This window comes from Ornithorhynchus anatinus, chromosome 1, assembly GCF_004115215.2.
Source record: "Ornithorhynchus anatinus isolate Pmale09 chromosome 1, mOrnAna1.pri.v4, whole genome shotgun sequence".
NCBI classification, from domain to species: domain Eukaryota; kingdom Metazoa; phylum Chordata; class Mammalia; order Monotremata; family Ornithorhynchidae; genus Ornithorhynchus; species Ornithorhynchus anatinus.
The window spans coordinates 114,371,520-114,386,842 of record NC_041728.1 but is presented as its reverse complement, the minus strand read 5'-3'; the positions used below and the strand labels follow the sequence as shown (position 1 = coordinate 114,386,842).

At 43.4% G+C, this 15,323-nt stretch overlaps 1 protein-coding gene across 2 annotated transcripts in view; it reads right to left on the bottom strand.

The window, feature by feature from the left end:
• The window catches only part of KCNAB1 (potassium voltage-gated channel subfamily A member regulatory beta subunit 1), a 445,065-nt gene that overhangs the window by 189,944 nt on the left and 239,798 nt on the right, over positions 1-15,323 (bottom strand). The window lies entirely within an intron of this gene.

The window sequence follows — 15,323 nt, the reverse complement described above, 5'->3', positions numbered from 1 at the left end:
TTCAACTAGAGTTCTGAAAGAGTTTCAGCATCAGAGGCTGTCAAAACATACTCCAGAGACTGGGCACATCACCTCTAACAGGAGCAAAAGCTTTCAACCCAAGCTATTCGACTGTGAAAAACAAGCAGGCGGCAGCTCAAGCCCCCAGCCAAAGCTGTCTTGTTTAGCTGTCAGGAACTGGAAAACTCAAAGCAGTCTGAGGGTGACTGACCGCAGTGTCACTACAGGCATCCAGCATCGTGATTCCTGCCAATCGACACAGCCAGTGGGATTGAAACCTGAGCCCAGGTTGTGACATGCTGTTGGAAACCTCTTGTCCATCAGCTGGTAACTAAATAAAGGTGAGCCATTTCTGACTGATGGATTCAAATTGGTAAACGCTTACGTTGCAAGAAGCAGGTTGGCCTAGTGGAAAGAGCACGGACCTGGGTGCCAGAGGACGTGGGTCCTAATTCCAGTTCTGCCACTTGCCTGCTGTGTGACCTTGGGCAAATCACTTCACTTCTCTGTGCCTCGGTTCGCTCCTCTGCAAGATGGGGATTCAATACCTGTTCTCCCTCCTACATAGACAGTGAGCCCCATGTGGGACCTGATGGTCATGTATCTATCCCAGTGCTTAATAGTACTCGCCCATCCATTGAGGAGAGGTTGTGGTGTGGAGAAGCATTAGAGAGGGAGCAGGCACTTCACAGTACCCTTCCCCCTCCCACATCGGCCCCACGCCCAGTCCGGCTTTCTCCAGGTGAGAGTCAGTTCTGACAACAGCAGCAGTGAAAACCTGCCCTCCCATACCTCTCTCTAGTCACCACTTATTCACTTTCCTTCAACCAGAGTCCTACTTTCTTTTTCTTTGTGGTATTTGTTAGACACTTGGCATGTGCTAGGCACTGTGCTCTCAGCTGAGGTACATTCAAGCTAATCACACTGGACGCAGTCCATGTCTCACATGGAGCTCACCATACTAATCCCCATTTTACAGATGAGGTAACTGAGGTATACAAAAGTTAAGTGACTTGCCTAAAGTCACCATAGATGTGTGGCAGAGATGGGATTAAAACCCAGGTCCTTCTGACTCCCAGGCCCCTTCTCTATCCACTGGCCATGCTGCTTCTCTATTTCCCACGGTGCAAAACTGGCCAAGCTGATAATTATGTTTTGCTTCTCAAAACTTTCACAGTTTGAGCGAGATGAGTAATTCTTTAATTTTCCCTTGAAAACACTACTGGGGACAATTGTGATTTTTGCTCAAGATGTATTTCCTTGGTGCTCCCTGTGTAGCATGACATGGGCCCTCTGGATGAAAAGCTCCAGCAAGATCCCCTCTTAAAACTACAAGGATTGGGAAAGGGAATTCTTCTCAACAGGATGAGCAGTTTAGTCACCTCAGAGATGGCAGTCATATGGCTACCCACAGGCAGTTGGCCACATCTCCTGCCGAATCACAACAGACCAGGGACTGTCGGAGGGAGATGGATGCCATCCTCTGTAGAATTATCTGGGGCTTTGGAGTTCTCCATTACTGGATTTCATCACTATTTTAGTAATTATTAAATGCTTACTTTGTGCCCAGCATTGTACTAAACTTTGGTGTCGAAATGAGTTAATCAGTTTGGATGTGTTTAAAGGATTATTTTCTTCATTAATTGCTAATCTGATTCCAAGAAATGGATTGATCAGTCAATCAACTGAGCCCTGAATGTGGGCAGAGCACCTTACTAAGTGCTTGGGAAAGTTGGTAGACATAATCCCTATCTTCAAAACCCATAGAGAAGCAGTGTGGCTCAGTGGAAAAAGCATGGGCTTGGGAGTCAGAGGTCATGGGTTCAAATCCTGGCTCCACCACTTGTTGGCTGTGTGACTGTGGGTGAATCACTTAACTTCTCTGTGCCTCAGTTACCTCATCTGTAAAATGGGGATGAAGACTGTGAGCCTCATGTTGGACAACCTGATTACCCTGTATCTACCCCAGTGCTTAGAACAGTGGTCTGCACATAGTAAGCTCTTAAATACCAACATTATTATTACAGAGTAGATGGGGAGACAGACATTAGAATACATTAGAGATGGATATGGGGCTGGGGTGAATAAAGGTTACAGACTTTAGTGCATATGTGACCCAGAAAGAAGGGCTTATATAAGGAAGTGAGGGTTTAGTCAGGGAAGGCTTCTTGCAGGAAATGTGATTTTAGGAGGGTTTTGAAGGTGGGGAGAGTGGTGGTCTGGAGGATATGAAGGGAGAGGGAGTTTCAGGCCAGAAGGAGGATGTGGTTAAGGAACCGGCAGCAAAAAAGTAAGATTGAATTAAAGGGAGTCCGTTGGTGTTAGAGGAGTGAAGTGTGTGGGTTGGGCTGTAGTAAGAAGTCAGGAGTAGTAGGAAGGTAGGAAGGGGAGAGCTGAGGTACTGCCTTAAAGCCACTTAGTGGGAGGGAGTTTCTGTTTTATGTGGAGGCAGATGGGCACTGACCGGAGGTTTTTGAGGAGTGGGGAGACATGGACTGAGCATTTTTTGGGAAAAATGACTCAAGTAGTAGAGTGAAGTATGGACTGGGAATGAGAGAAACAGAAGACAAGTAGGTCAGTGAGGAGGCTGATGTAGTAAATCTAGTATATGATAAGTGCTTGGATCAACATGGTAACAATTTGGGTTGAGAGAAAGGGGCAGATTCTAGAGATATCATGAAGGTAGAACCAACAGGATTTCATAACAGAATGAATATGCAGGTTGAAAGAGAGATATGAGTCTAGGATAATGCAAAGTTTTCAGGGTATGAGCCAGGAAAGATAGAGAAGCAGCTGGCAAAGTGGATAGGGCATGTGGGACACGGACTGTCTCCATACTGATTAGCTTGGATCTACCCCAGTGCTTAATACAGTGTCTGGCGCAGAGTAAACAACAAATACCGTAAAAAGTGGTTTGTCTACAGTGGTGAGGAAAATAAGGGGGAGGAAAAAGTTGGGGTGGGGCAATGAGTTCTGTTTTATACGTGTTAAATTTGGTGTTGGCAGGACATCCAAGTAGAACTGCCCTGAAGGAAGGAAGAAATGCATTAACTTGAATATTTCTAAGCTAACTTCTTTGATGTCACTTTATATATGCACTAGAGACTCTCTGGGTTGTTTGGCTCATCTTTCTACTGTCCCCCAAAATTGTTTCGGGGCTATGTATTTCCCTTTCAGATGCACAAGAACTCTAGAGCCTTGTCTGAGCCTTGGAAGCCCAGTACTCAAAATTAAAAGATGAAATAAAAGCACCCACTTCTGTAACAGCAATAGACAGGGGTTGGGCTAGCTGAAAACCAGAGAAAGATATAGGCAGAGGCAGAACTAGAAAGATTAAACACCCATATAGACCAGAGTAGCAGATATCTTGGAGCCAACACTGATTCCAAAATAATAATACACTTTCTCCGGAGGCTCCCTTTTAGATCTTTGTCAGCCACATGTGCCCTGACTATGAACTTCATTTACGAGTGCATGTGTGATTGAAAAGGCCAATGTGAGAGCACAGTCCGGGTTGTATTAGGCCACCCATAAAGATGTCTCTTCGTTTTGCCACTGTGTTTTTGTTTTTGTGTCTTGTCATGATTCTTTTAAAGTTTTTGCTCAGAGTCATTCCTTTCTTGATTCATCAAATAAGCAGCAACACTAAACACATCCTCTCCTCACGGTCTCTTTCACGTTTCATTTACGGCAGACCAGGCACAGGGGAGCACTTAGAATGGGAGTAAGTGTGGGAGGGTAGAGTTGTAGTGAGCACTGGAAGGCCCCCCGAGGGAGCACATAGTGTGTCTCTGTCAGGGCCCCTGTCAGCAGTGGAGCTCTGAGCAACCACCCATTTTGTTCCATGGTTCCAGGTCAGGGCTTGTAAGGCAGGGTGTCCTGTAAAGGAAGGAAACCAGTTGGCCTCATCAGAGTGGCTGTCATGAAATGACCTCAGCTGAAGGAGCTATTGGGACAGAAGGGAGGAGATAGTGAAGGAGAACGGAGTAGGAGGTTGAAAGAGACCCAGGGAGGGAGGGAGACAGGGAAGTAGAGAGGAATAAAGGGTGGAAGGGAAGGTGAAAGAGGTGATTTCTCCGGCCTGGACTCAGGGAGCAATGAATAGCTAAACCTCCAAGAAGGGATGTACTGGTCCCTGGCGGAAGAGAAGTCAAACTCTGGGGAAGGGATCATGGGAAGAAGTTCCCAGAGGAGTAAGGACCCAAAATCAGATGGCTGAGAGAGAGGAATCTGAGGTCATGACCTCCCTCTGACTTAGCACTTCCTTCCCATCCAAATATGACAGACCAACACTCTTCCAACCTTCAAAGTTTTATTAGAATCACATCTCCTCCAAGAGGCCTTCCCTGACTAAGCCTTCATTTTCCCTACTTCTTCCTTCTGTGTCATCTGTGCACTTGGAGCCATACTTTTTTAGCATTTAGTATTCACTCTGTCCTCAGCCCCATAGGACTTATGTACATATCTGTAATTTAATTATTTATAGTCACGTCTGTCTCTGTGTCTGGACTGTAAGCTGCTTGCAGGAAGGGAATGTGATTACCAACTCTGTTGTACTGTTATTCACCCAAGGACTTAGTACAGTGCTCTGCACAAAGTAAGCACTCAATAGAATATTTTCTTTATTATATTTAAGTGCCCAGTATGTGTCAAACACTTGTTCTTAGCACTGGGGTAGATCCACGTAATCAGGTTGGACCCCAACCCTGTCCTACAGAGGGTTCACAGTTTAAGTAGGAGAGAGAACAGGTATCGAATCCCCACTTTACAGCTGAGGAAACTGAGGCGAGGAAACTGAGGCAAAGAAAATTAACTGATTTGCCCAAAGTTACACAGTAGATAATAGGCAAAGTCAGGATTAGAACCTGTGTCCTCCGATTCCAGACCCATGCTCTTTCCACTTAGGCCGAGCTGCGTCTTTTAGTAGATTTAGTGATTGATTTACTCTAGAGGGAAATGGTGATGGAATTTGTCCAGATTGAGATGTGATGGGATAATCCTGTGAGGTGTGGGCTGGGACCCACCAGATGTTTTCCTTTGTGGAAGTTTCCAACCAGAATTAATTCAAGGGAGAGGGGTCAACAGGTCTTAGCCATTATACAAGGCGAACTCCACTGTTTCTGGAATTCTAACACTGTGCTCTAATAAGGACAAAGCTAGCTTTTTGATTAATTAGGCTCAGGACTGATAGTTTTTCCTGGGAAGCAAATTCACACATCTTTGCAAGCGTGGGATCCTGAAGAAAAACTGGTCTCCAGGATTGTCAACATGTGAGAGTTTAGAACCAGTATTTCAAGTTTTCTAATGCCAGTCATACTGCTGTCATTCTGACATTTTAAAATAGAAGAAGGAAAAAATGGTCAAGCTTAAGGCACCTCCATTTATAAGTTCTCTGCTTCCCCCCTTCAGAATGATTACACCTCACCTCTGATTTATTACCAAAAGTATTCATTCTTGGGCTGCACTGAGAAATTATGCATTAGGGAAATGGGATTTACATTCCATGGACTCTAATTTCATTTCTTCAAACCAGTTACAGGTAGATAGAAATTCAGCCTACCCTAGTACCAGATAAAATGTGTGAGTTGAAGAGGGTGAGAGGACTGAGAAACATCAAGAAGGGACACGTTCAAAAGTAGCAATAAAAATGTCCTTGAATATTGCCCAATTTGCAGCACAGCTAATACAGTCACTCCACATGCAAATTACAGTGCAAATAACATGTAAATGAATGCACAAAACGATATTACACAAACACGGAAAATTTAAACTATCTTTGTCTGCAGCCTTTGGAATTGAGAGAATTGTTCAGGGTAGACCAGCATGGCCCACTGATATCAAAGATCGTAAAAATCGAGGGACAAGGAAACAAAAGATTCATTCAATTTGAAATAGCATCCAGCTGCTGCAAACATTAAACACAAAAATACTACAAGGGACAGTCTTTTTGTGTGTACCATGTGGTGGGGAAGGTGGGTCCCGCACTGACCTTTTCAGCCACAAATGCACTCAGCAGTGAACTGCACCATCACTGCAAACTCATTTCTAGACTGTAAACTCACTGTGGACAGGGGATGTGTCTGTTTATTGTTACATTGTACTCTGCCAAGTGCTTAGTATAATGCACTGCACACAGTAAGCATTTAATAAATATGATTGAATGAATGAATCACTTGTGTCTTTGAATACGAAAGACAGCTATATTTTAAGGGCCCGAAGTCAACAATCCTTGCACACTAGCCTCATTCCTTGGGAGTTGAGACCTACTGAAATGTTTTACAGCAAATATTCCTAAAACTACAATCTACTATATGCTACAGCAGGTCAAAGTGAAAGCCCCTGACTGATTGGGAGTCAGACGTCAAGGGTTCGAATCCCGGTTCTGCCACTTCTCAGCTGTGTGACTTTAGGCAAGTCACTTCACTTCTCTGTGCCTCAGTTACCTCATCTGTAAAATGGGGATGAAGACTGTGAGCCTCATGTGGGACAACCTGATTACCCTGTATCTACCCCAGCGCTTAGAACAGTCCTCCACACATAGTAAGCGCTTAACAAATACCAACATTATTATTATCCTTTCTTTCTAAATTCCATTACTATGCACAGAGTGAGACTTTGAAGAACTGGAGAGTATGGCTTTGCTTCTGGGATCATCAGGTGGGAACCTACTGAGTTGCCCATTTTTCATTTTCTCTCAGATGTAATATTTCCTTCACTCCATAAACTTACTTTGGTGGTGATGATAAACAAGCACATCAAAACTAAAATCTGTGTTTCTTGAAGATTGTTTAAACAACCACATCCAATTTAATGAAATAGGGGGAGCACACATTTTCATTTAAGAATTCCTATGCTATGTTTGTAGAGTGATTGAATTGGCTGTGACACCTACTGAGTAATTTTTAAGTAAGTTTTTTATTGTTACTTTGAGATTTATCCCTTTTTGAGAATTCTATTTCTTCTCTTTCTTATTTCTCCCATTGTTTTCTGTCATCCTTCCCGGCCTTTCTTCCCTTACTATCACTGGCCCAGCTCTCCCCTACAGCAGAAGTGAATAGCAACAATCGGGGCTAAACTAGAGTCAGAGGAAGAGTAAGGAGGGTAGAAAGATCATCCACAAACTTTGCCGAGCCAATTGATATTATTGAAATAATTCTTCTAAGCTTAAAATAACTGAGCCAACTCAAACACTCATAAGACCAGAAAGGCTGACTGAAGCTCCATGCATTATCCTGAAAGGAGGTTCAGGGGAGAAAAAGATCAAATATGATTTCTGAAAATAAATAGCAGAGGGCCATACAAATGTCTATTAAAAAGACACCACTGGGAAAATCACAGGGAGTTATTTCTATAGGAATAAGTGGGTCAAGACCTTAAGCCATTGTATATATATTGTCAAACTGTGCCTTCTTGCACTATCTAAGGTCATATGGGACAATGCTGGAGAATGTGAAAAGAGAGGTCTGGTTTTTTTTAAGTCTCATCTGACCCAAGTAATTTCCTAATGTGGGAATCCCCAAATCCAGTCCTCTCCACAGCTTTTGCAAACTAGCTCTTGGCACTGCTCTATGACTGATTCTTATGCTGAAAAGTGACTTGCCATGAAAGGGCGGAACTCCACCATGGCCAACTAAGAAAGAGCATTCCTAAGCGCAATTACTCAAAGTTCCTATATGATGGCCATGGTTGAAGACTCCAGAAGACGTTCACAGTCTACTTCCTGTAGGGAAGAATTAGAATTTTTAAAACTTATTTATGCTCATTCTTACTTTAGAACAGTGTCTGACCTGATTATATTGTATCTAACCCAGTGCTTAGTGCAGGACTAAACACACAGGTGTCATCCCATCTCCCTCCTACTTTTCCTCTCCAAAATTCTTGCAATGGTTTTCTATACCTGCTGCCTCCACTTACTCTCCTCCAGTTCTCTCCCTCTGGCTCCCCATTCCGGGTTCTGCCTCCTTTACACCTTTTTTTTTGTCAAATCTGACAGCCTCTACTTAATCCTTGTCCTCCTTGGCCCCTCAGCTGTTTTCAACACTGTGGACCACCACCTTCTCCTTGAAACTTTAACCAACTTTAGCTTCACTGATACTGTCCTCTCTTGGTTCTCCTCCTATCTCTCTGACCATTCCTTCCCAGTCTCGTTCGCTGGCTCAATAAGTCAATCAATCAATTGTCTTTATTGAGCACTTACCATGTGTAGAGCACTGTACTAAACACTTGGGAGAGTAGAATATAATGATACAATAGAGACATTCCCTGATCTCAGTGATCTTACAATCTAGAGTTGGAGACAGACATTAATATAAGTAAATAAATTACGAATATGTATATATGTAGATTGGGATTGAGAAGGTGGATGAATAAAGGGAGCAAGTTAGTGCAACGAAGAAGGGATTGGAAGAAAAAGATAAGAGGGCTTATTCAGGGAAAACCTCTTGGAGGAGATGTGCCTTCAATAAGGCTTTGAAGAGGAGGAGATGATTGTAGGATATAAAGAGAGAAGGAGTTCCAGGCCAGAGGCAAGATGTGGGCAAGAGGTCAGCAGTGAAATAGAAGAGATTGAGATATAGTGAGTAGGTTAGAGTTAGAGGAGCAAAGTGTGTGGGCTTGGTTTTCCTAGGATATTAACTAGGTGAGGTAGAAGGGAACAAGGTGATTGAGTGATTTAAAACCAATGGTAAGGAGTTTCTGTTTGATGTGGGGGAAGACACTGGAGCTTCTTGAGGAGTGGGGAAACCATGAACTGAAAGCTTTTGTAAAAAAAAAAAAAAAAGATCCAGATAGCAGAGTGAAGTATAGACTGGAGTGGGGAGAGACAGGAGGCAGGGAGATCAGCAGTGAGGTTGATATAGTAATCCAGGAGGGAAACAATAAATGCTTGGATCACTGTGGTGGCAATTTGGATGGAGAGGAGAGGATAGGTTTTAGTGATACTGTGGAGGTTGAACTGATAGGATTTAGTGAGAGATTGAATATGTGGGTTGAATGAGAGAGAGAGAAGTCAAAGTTCATGCCAAAGTTACGGGCTTGTGAGACAGACAGGATCATGGTTCATTCATTCATTCAGTCGTATTTATTGAACCCATACTATGTACAGAGCACTGTACTAAGTGCTTGGAATGTACAATTCAGCAACAGATAGAGACAATCCCTGCCCAACAATGGGCTCAAAGTCTAAGCGGGGGATCTAAAGTGATGGGAAAATCCAGAGAAGGACAGGTGTGCATGGGAAGATAAGGAATTCTGTTTTAGACATGTGAAATTTAAGGTGACAGTGGTATATCCAAGTAGAGACATCTTGAAGGTAGGAGGAAATGTGAGACTGTAGAGAGTGAGAGAGATCAGGACTGGAGATGAAGATTTGGGAGCTATCTGCATTGTAGTTGAAGTTGTAATTGAACTTGAAGTCATGTGACCAAACGAGCTCTCCAAGGGAGCGGGTGAAGATGGAGAATATAAGGGGACCCAGAACTGATCTTTGAGGGACACCCATAGTTAGGGGCTGGGAGGCAGAAGAGGAACCTGCAAAACAGATTGAGAAGGAGTGGCCAGAAGGGAAGGAGGAGAACCAGGAGAGGACAGTATAAATGAAGCTGAGGTTGGATAATATTTTCAGGAGAAGGAGATGGTTGATGGTGTGGATGTCAGCCGAGAGGTAGAGGAGCACTAGGATGGAGTAGAGGCCATTGGATTGGCCAAAAAGAAGACCATATGTGATTTTTGAGATGGCATTTTCTGTGGAGTGAAGGGGATTGGATGGGGCTCAAGAAGAGAATGGAAGGAGAGGGATTTGAGACAAACTCACTCAAGGAGTTTGGAGAGGAATGGTAGTAAGGGAGATTGGGAGATAACTGGAGGGAACTGTGGGGTCAAGGGAAGGTTTTTTTAGGGTAGGGGAGACATGTGAAGTTTGAAAGCAGTTGGATAAAAGTCATTGGAGAGCGAACAATAGAATATGGCAGTAGGGAGGGAAGAAAAAGGGGGGCAGGGGTTTTGATAAGTTATGAAGGGATGGGGTCAGATGTGCAGGTGGAGGGGGTGGATTTGAGAGAAGGCAAGGAATCTCCTATTGGGATACAGCTGGGAAATATGGGAAAATCAAAGGAGAGGCAGGGGAGCTTTTAGGGAGATCATGCCTGATCATTTCAATTTTCTCAGTAAAGCAGGTGGCCAGGTCATTAGAAGCAAGAGATGGGGGAGGCGGGGGGACAGTGGGTTTGAGGAGGGAGTTTAATGTCTGGAACAACTAACGAGGGTGATGGTCATGGGTGTCAATAAGGGTGGAGAAATAATTTTGCCGGGCAGAGATAAAGCACGTAAGGATAAACTTAAAGTGGACGAGGTTGACCTGATATCTAGATTTCTGCCAGTAGTAGCTTGCAGCTCATACATAAGAGTGAAGGATGTGGAATATAGAGGTGATCTACGCTGATCTATGTTGATCTTATCCTTTCCTGCTTTGACTACTGCATCTGCCTCCTCGTTGACCTCCGTGATTCTTGTATCTCCCGACTTCAGTCCTTACGTCACTCTGCTGCTAGGATAATTTTTCATAAAAAATGCAGTCCATGCTGCCCACTTTTCAAGAACACCCAGTGATTTCCCACCTTCCTCTGCATCAAATAGAAACTCCTTTCCCTTAAAGTACTCCATCTCCATCTCCACTACCTTAACCTGGCTGATGTCCTACTACAGCCCAGCCTGCACACTTCACTCCTCTAGCGCCAGCCTACCCACTGTACCTCAAGCTCATCTATCTCACCACCCACCCCTTTCCCACATCTTCCCTCTGGCCTGAACCTCCCTTTCTCTCCATAAAACCCAGGCCACCATTCTCCCCACATTCAAAGCCTCATTCACTTCACATCTCCTCCAAAAGGCCTTCCCAATAAGCCCTCTTTTCCCCAGCTCCCTTTTATGTCACCTATGCACTGGTATTTATACCCTTTAAACACTTGATATTCACCCCACCCTCAGCCCCACAGTACTTATCATTGATTGATTTATTTATATTAATGTCTATCTCCACTGTAATCTTGTGGGAAGGGAACATTTCTACCAACTCTGTTGTACTGTTCTCTCCTAAGTGCTTAGCATAGTGCTCTGTTCATTTTCCAATGGCTTCTCTCCCATGGCTTGCAAACATGCCATGTATCCTCGATCTTAAAAAAAAAAAAAACAGCTCCCTCATCCCCATGACTTCCTCCAGTTATCATCCCATCTCCCTCCTACCTTTTCCTTCAAGCCTCTTGAGAGAGTTGTATATACTTGCTGCCTCTGTTTCCTCAGTTCTGATTCTCTTTTTGTTCCCCTCCAATCTGGCTTCTGCCCCTCTTCACAGAAACAGCCCTCTCTAAGGTAACCAATGATCCTCTTCTCACCAAATATGATGGCCTCTACTCTATCCTAATCCTCCTAGACCTCTCAGACACCTTTGACACTGTAGACCACCTCCTCTGCTTGAAAAGTTATCCAATCTTGGGTTCACTGACATTGCCCTCTCTAAGTGCTCCTCCTATCTCACTGACTGCTTCTTCTCAGTTTCTTTTGTTGGCTCTTCCTCCGCCTCCCACTTTCTGACAGCAGGACTCCCTCAAGGTTCAATTCTAGGTCCCCTTCTATTGTCCATCTACACCCACTTCCTTGGAGAACTCATTTGCTCCCATGGCTTCAACTACCATCTCTATGCAGATGTTTCCCAGATCTACAACTCCAACCCCCATCTCTCTCCTTTCCTGCAATTTTGCATTTCTTACTGCCTTCAAGAATACCTCTACCTGGATATTCCACCAACACCTCAAACTAAACATGTCCCAAACTGAACTCCTTATCTTCTCACCCAAACCCTTTCTTCCCCATGTCTCTTCCTAAACTGTAGAAAATAGAACCATCACTCCTATCTCACAAGCCTGTAACCTTGGCATTGTCCTTGACTCATCTTTCTCATTCCACCCACATAGTCAATCTGCTGCCAAATCCTGTCAATTCTACCTTCACAACATTGCTAAAACCTGCCCTTTCTTCTCCATCCAAACTGCTACCATGCTGATCCAAGCAGTTATCCTATCCTGTCTTGACTACTGCATCTGCCTCCTTGCTGACCTCCCGGCCTCTTGTCTCTCCCCATTCCAGTCCATACTTCACTGTGATGCACGTATCATTTTTCAACAAAAACATTCAGTCCATTTCTTCCCACTTCTCAAAAATTTCCAGTGGCTGCCCATCTACCTCCTCATCAAACAGAAACTCCCTACCATTGACTTTTAAGCACTTAATCAGCTTGCCCCATCCTACCTCACCTTAATGATCTCCTGCTGCAGCTCAGATCTCCCTCTCTGCTCCTTTACTCACTGTGCCCCAATCTCACTTATCTCACCACCTACCCTTTTCCATGCCCCCCCCCCCAGCCTGGAGCTCCTTCCTGCTCTATATATTCATTCAATAGTATATGTCAGCCCACCACTCTCTTCATCTCCAAGAAGCCTTCCCAGACTAAGCCCCTTTTTCCCTGGCTCACTGTCTCTTCTGTGTGGTGTATGCACTTGAATCTGTGACCTTTGGATGTTTGATATTTGCTCCATTCATTCATTCATTCATTCATTCAATCGTATTTATTGAGTTCTTACTATGTGCAAAGTACTGTACTAAGCACTTGGAAAGTACAGTACAACAACAAAGAGTGACAATATCTGCTCACAATGAGTAATGTTGTTAATGTTGTCTTGTTTTTTGTCTCGTTCTGTTTTGCTCTGCCATCTGTCTCCCCCGATTAGATTGTGAGCCCGTCACTGGGCAGGGATTGTCTCTATCTGTTGCCGAATTGTACATTCCAAGCACTTAGTACAGTGCTGTGCACATAGTAAGCGCTCAATAAATACTATTCAATGAGTTCACAGTATAGAGGGGGCAGATACACCTCAATACAAATAATCAGACATCAATATAAGTAAATAAAATTACAGATATATACATAAGTGCTGTGGGGAGTGTTCAGGGAAGAGCAAAAGGAGTGGAAGATAAGAAAAAGTGGGGCTTAATCTGGAAAGGCCTCTTGGAGGAGATGTGCCTTCAGTAAGGCTTTGGTGGCAGGAGAGTAATTGTCTGCTGGATTTGAGGGGGAAGGGAGGCCCACAACACTTTTGTATATATCTTTAAATGATGTATTATAAATTATTTATCTACATTAATATCTGTTTCCCCCTCTAGGCTGAAAGCTTGTTAAGGGCAGGGGATGTGTACACTAATTCTGTTATATTGTACTCTCCCAAGTGCTTAGTATAGTGTTCTGCCTACAGTAAGCACTCAGTAAATACCAGTGACTGATTGTAAGTCCTTAAGAAATACCACACATTATTTCCTTCTTTCTTTTTCTTTTCCTGATCTACTTTCCATACAATGGTTAACAAAATTCCTCCTGGACCTGGAGGAGGGGCTGGGAGAGAGAGTGAATGGATGAGTCTCGCATTTCTTAGGAAGAGGGGTTTGCGTGACCTGGAATTCAACTTTGGAATCCAGGAAGGTAGCAGAGGAAGAGTACGTTGCTGCTTCGTTATAAGCACTCTGTCACTCTGACTTACTTCCTTTATTCATCCGCCCTCCCAGCCCCACAGCACTTATGCACATATCTGTAATTTGTTTATTTATATGAAGAATAATAATGGTATTTGTGAAGCGCTTACTATGTGCCAAGCACTGTTCTAAGTGCTGGGGTAGATACAAGGTAATCGGGTTGACCCACATGGAGCTCACATTCTTAATCCCCATTTTACAGATGAGGTAACTGAGGCACAAAGAAATTAAGTGATTTGTTCACAGTCACAGAGCTGATAAGTGGAGCCAGGATTAGAACCCACGACCTTTGACTCCCAAGCCTGTGCTCTTTCCACTAAGCCATGCTGCTTCTCTCAGACAGACAGATTAATATCTGTCTTCCCAACTCTAGACTGTAAGATCATTGTGGACAGGAAATGTGACTGCTTATTGTTTGATTGCACTCTCCCAAGCACTTAGCAGAGTGCTGTGCACAAAGTAAGCACTCAATAAATATGATTGAATGAATGAATAATAATAATAATTATGGTATTTGTTCAGCACTTACTATGTGCCAGGCACTGTTCTAAGCCCTAGGATGGATACAAGCAAATCAGGGTGAACAGACCCTGTCCCACACTGGGCTCACGGTCTCAATCCCCATTTTACAGATTAGGTAACTAAGGCACAGAAATACTAAATGACTTGCCCAAGGACACATCACAGGGAACTGGCATGTTCTTTCCACCAGGCCATTCTGCTTCTCCCTTCCTCCCGTTCTGCATTTTGTGGCAGTTGGGACCCAAACCCTGGCCTTCTAAGATCTGAAATAATTGATCAAGTTATTTAGTTGTCCATGTTTACACAACTAACCAAGCGCATCCTAAACTACTCCATCCATTGAACTTTCAGATTTTTTTTTTTAGTGCACTTACTCATGTCTTTTTCCTGTTCTTATTAGCTAATCGTAAATAATCGTAAAGAATCCCCACATCTTAGTTACTTAGATAAAACCAAAAGTCTGTATTTCTTTTTAACTTCAGAATTATGTTCTGCTTGAAAGGAACTTTCTTTGAATGTGTTCACACAAATTCATCATTTTGTTGAAATGTTTAGACAGGCTAATTTTATTTTTACCTCATAGTAATACTTTTTAGCAGTTCTGTCCCCATAATGATGAACTTTTACAATGAAAATTTATTCATTCATTCATTCAATAGTATTTATTGAGTGCTTACTATGTGCAGAGCACTGTACTAAGCGCTTGGAATGTACAATTTGGCAACAGATAGAGACAATCCTTGCCCACTGATGGGCTTACAGTCTAATCGGGGGAGACAGACGGACAAAAACAAGACAACTTAATCACGATAAATAGAATCAAGGAGATGTACACCTCATTAACCAAATAAATAGGGTAATAAAAATATACACAAATGAGCACAGTGCTGAGGGGAGGGAAAGGGAGAGTGGAAGGAGTAGAGGGAAAGGGGGGAAAGGGGGCTTAGCTGAGGGGAGGTGAAGGGGGATAAATTTATATCTCCATTTATCCTCCTTGATATGTCTGCTGTTTGTGGCATGGTGGTTTGAGTTATAAAAATTGGGGAGAAGCCTTGAGAGTAAATCAGCACATTTCTTGAGGTCACACTGTCCTCCTGGAGCCTCACCAGAAACTTTTTTTCCCAAATGAAAGCCATTTCCTAAGCAGCCCTCTCAGGACTCCTTTCTGGAATAAAATCAGAGATTTCTCTTTCCATCAAGTTATGTACCTAGAACTGGCAGTTTAA